This window comes from Octodon degus, unplaced genomic scaffold (genome assembly GCF_000260255.1).
Source record: "Octodon degus isolate 3935 unplaced genomic scaffold, OctDeg1.0 scaffold00183, whole genome shotgun sequence".
Taxonomy (NCBI): Eukaryota; Metazoa; Chordata; class Mammalia; order Rodentia; family Octodontidae; genus Octodon; species Octodon degus.
Genome location: NW_004524759.1, coordinates 3942574 through 3947083, shown reverse-complemented (window position 1 = coordinate 3947083; position 4510 = coordinate 3942574). Strand labels below are relative to the sequence as shown.

Below are 4510 nucleotides of genomic sequence, written 5' to 3'. Positions count from 1 at the left end.
GCTTAGATCACTGAGCTATATCCCCAGCTTACTTTGTCTATTTTATGCATTCTCTGTCTCCCCACCTAGCACCATATCTGGCACTTAGTAGTTATTCAATGAATATTTCTTTTTTAATTTTTAATTTTATTAGTACATATTTGTCAATGAATTTTTTTTTATCTTTTAGAGACAGGGTGTTACTATGCAGTTTAGGGTGGCCTTGAACTTGCTTTGTAGCCCCGGCTGGTCTTTAACAATCCTCCTGCCTCATCCTCCCGAGTGCGGGGATTAGAAACATGCACCACCACACCTGGATGTCAATGAATATTTCTTGATGAACAAATTTGGTAAGTAAATTAAATGTTAAATGAAAACATATAGATTATATAATAGAATCTGGAATAGAGGACTACTTTAATAAGTACACCTACTATGATGATGACCTGAAAAACCATCATAAGCCAGACATGGTTGCACATGCCTATGACTCTAGCCTTCTGAGAGGCTGAGGCAGGAGGACCACAAGTTCAGGCCTAGCCTGGGGAACTTAGTGACTAAGCAAGACCCTGTCTCAAAAAATAGAACATTTTAAAAGGGCAGGGTATGCAGTTCAGTGTGAAGTCTGAAAGAAAGAAAGGAAAAAAAAAAGAAGCATTTTGGCAACTGTGTAAGCACAGCTGTGAGGGCCTAATATAGTCCTGCTGCTCTTGAACTGATGCTCTTTTTTCTCATCAGAGATTTCATTCAGTATATGTTACTTGTTCCTCTTCATAAACTCCCTCCCTTCAGCTAAATATGTGCAATTTTTGCCCACAATTTAAAAAATAAAAACAATTCAAATACATCTTCTTAACTCTTCATGGTCTTCTATGTCAGTCAGCTTTCTACTCCTGTGACAAAAACCTGAGTAAGTCAGCTCATAAAGAAGAGAGGTGGGAGGCCAGGGAGATAGCTCAGCGGCATAAACAGCTGCCTGGCAAGAGTAAGGTTCTGAATTCTCTCTCTGGTACAAAAAAAAAAAAAAAAAAAAAAAATAGGCAGGAAGGAAGGAGGGAAAATCAAAAATCACAGCTCTAGAGAAAACATTCCTAAAATTCAATTGGAACCACAAGAGACACAAAATAGCAAAAGCAGTGCTGGGCAACAAAGGAAAGTCAGGACTAATCACAATCCCCGACTTGAAATTATACTATAAAGCTACTGCAATAAAATCAATATGGTACTGGCAAAAAAAAAAAAAAGGCAAACCTGAGGATCAATTAAACAGATTATAAGATGCAGACGCAACTACAAATACACTCAGCCACCCTATTTTTAACAATGGGGCCAAACATATTCACTGGAAAAAACATAATCTCTTTAATAAATGGTGCTAGAAAAGCTGGCTTTCCACATATTGAAGGCTAAAATTTGATCTCTGTCTATCACCATGCTCTAAACTACAGTCAAAATGGATCAAAGATTTAAATATTAAAGCAGAAACACTACATCTTCTAGCAGAGAAAGTAGATAGAAATCTTAAAGACATAGGGCTAGGTAGAGAGTTCATGAACAAAAACCAAATTGCATGGAAAATACTTCAAAGAATTACCAACTGAAATCTTATCTTTTTGAAAAGTTTCAGAATGTCAAAAGAAATCCTCAACAGAGGAAAAAGAAAACCCAAAAATTGGGGAAAAAAATTATAGCTAACTGTCTCTCAGAAAAAGGACTTTCGTCTACAACATATGAAGAAATTTTTGGCCGGCCAAATAGCTCAGCAAATTAAAGCACCTTCAAGGAGGTGCAGGGGCCTGGGGTTTGATCCCCCGGCCCGCCGTGCTGACCCCGCCTCCAGGGGGCACCGAGATGGCAATTGAGGCTGGGCATGGTGCCACGCACTTGTAATCCCAGCTCTTGGGAGGCTGTAAACAGGTGGATCACTACGAGTCCAAGTCCGATCTAGTAATGAGACCCTGAACACCCTGTAGACTCTACCAAAAAGAAAAAGAAAGAAAGAAAAGAAAAAGAAATTTTTAAAAATCAAGTCCCCAAAATTCAAACACCCAATCCAAAAATGGGTATCTGAGATGAATATACACTTCTCAGATGAAGAAATACAAAAGACAAATATGTGAAAAATGTTCAACATCATTGGTCATTCAAGAAACGCAAATTCAAACAACGCTGAGATTTCATCTTACCCCAGAAAGAATGGCCATTGTCAAGAAGTCACCCAAGTGTTTCCGGCTCCGCCGCTGGAGTGGTAGGGCCTTACGGCAGTCCAGTCCGAAACAGCTGGCAGGGCGCAGGACGCAAGTGCAGACCACCAGGCGTGGAGCCGACCTGCGCCATGCGCAGAGAGCAGGAGGAGGAGCGTTTCCGCGGCGTGTTGTTGGCCATGGCACACCATCGCGAAGGCGGCGTGCAGAGGCTTGTGAACACTTTCTTCAGCTTCCTTCGACGCAAGACAGACTTTTTCGGTGGAGGAGAAGAGGGGATGGCAGAGCTCATCACACAGACCTTTAACCACTGCAACCCAGAAGGCCGGCCGGGAGAAACTCGCTGGGCAGGAGACTGAGCGGAAGGAAAAGGCAGAGCGGGCAGCCAGGCTGGCCAAAGAAGCCAAGGCAGTGAACTCCGGGCTGTGGATCCAGGAGCTGACTGATGAAGGGGCAGAGAGGCTCCAGTTGGAGATTGACAAGAAAAAAGATGCGGAGAATCATGAGGCCCAGCTTAAAGAATGGCAGCCTTGGCACTCCAAGGAAGCAGAAGGTGGAGGAGGATGAAGAGGAGGAGGATGAGAAGGACAAAGGGAAACTGAAGCCCACCTTAGGAAATGGGGCTGACCTGCCCCACTGCCATTAGACACAGACCCTGTCGGAGCTGGATCTGGCAGTGACCTTCCATGTCAACTTCCAGCTGAAGGGCAAGGATGTGGTCAGGTGGACATCCAGCGACGGCACCTCCGGGTGGCACTCAAGGGGCAGCCAGCGGTCACTGATGGGGAGTTGTACAATGAGGTGAAGGTAGAGGAGAGCTCCTGGCTCATTGAGGACAAGGTGGTGACTGCATTTGGAGAAGATCAATAAGATGGACTGGTGGAGTCGCTTGGTGTCCAGTGACCCAGAGATCAATACCAAGAAGATTAACCCTGAGAACTCTAAGCTATCAGATCTGGACAATGAGACACGGAGCATGGTAGAGAAAATGATGTATTACCAGAGGCAGAAGTCCCTGGGGCTGCCCACTTCAGATGGGCAGAAGAAACAGGAGATCCTGAAAAACTCCATTGATCAGCATCCAGAGATGGACTTCTCCAAGACCAAATTCAACTAGTTCTGTGTTTGACTCCCTGAACTCTTGGGGCTGAGCCCCCAGCCATCCACCTTCCTTTCCCACCATTCCCTGGGACTTGGGGAGCCTGGGGCTGGGGCAAGCCTGGGGCTGGCCCAGGTACATGGGTTCCAGGACATAATGGGAGAAGGGCTGGGGCCTGGAGGCCTTGTCCTCCCTGGTAGACCAATTGTTACACATTGAAGATATTTATCCAGAAAAAAAAAAAGAAGTCAGCCAATTACAAATGCTGGAGGGGTTGTGGGGGAAAAGGAGCCCTTCTCCACTATTGGTGGGAGTGTAGACTGGTACAACCATTATGGAAATCAGTGTGGAGATTCTTCCAAAAAACTAGAATTGGAAATCCTATTCAACCTACCTATTCCCCCTTTCCAAATGACCTGAATACATCATACCACAGAAATATATGTGTGCCCATGTTTACAGCAGTGCAATTTGTCATGGTTAAATCTTGGAAACAACCTAAATGCCCATCAACTGAATAATGGATTTAAAAGATGTAGTATTTTTCCATAATGGAGTATTACTCAGCTATTAAAAAAAGATAAACCTGAGGCTTTTATACTAGTAAAATAGTACACAGCCTGGTGCGGTTGCACATGCCAGTAATCCCAGCATTAAGGAGACTGAGGCGGGAAAAGCAGTGGGGGCTACAAAGTGAGTTCAAAGCCAGCCTGAACTGCAGAGCATGACCTTGTCTGAAAAAAGACAAAAAATTAATAATAATATGGAGTAAGAGGTAGATCTATCCTCTCAGTCCTCTGCAAGAAAATTAAGCATAGGGCTAGGATATATAGCTCAATGAAACAGTGTCTGCCTGGCAAGTGCAAGGTCTTGAATTTGATTCCTGGTACCCTTCCCAAAAAAGAAAATTAAGCGTAATCCATATATCCTTCTAAGGCAAATCCAGACAGATAAATTGCTCTTGATTATATCAAATTGGGCCACTCTGCATACACAATTCTGTACTAAGGGCTTCTTTCAGTTAATGATGCATTTTGGGTAAATTTCAAAAATATACAGTTAGACCATTGTTTACTGGCTTTACAGTGTTCTGTGTGCATATATTGCCTCCATTGATCTCCACTGAGTAGTGTCATATTTATTAGCATTTAATGCATTTCTAATCATTTGTTCTTGTAAACAGCGGTGAAATGAATAGCTTTGTCCACGTGTGTGCTTATGTGCACTA

The 4510-nt window shown here is 43.4% G+C and overlaps 1 pseudogene; it reads left to right on the top strand.

Annotated features, from left to right (window-relative positions):
• The first annotated feature begins 2314 nt into the window (after positions 1–2314).
• On the top strand, positions 2315–3334 carry LOC101565456 (annotated as a pseudogene).
• Positions 3335–4510: the final 1176 nt, after the last annotated feature.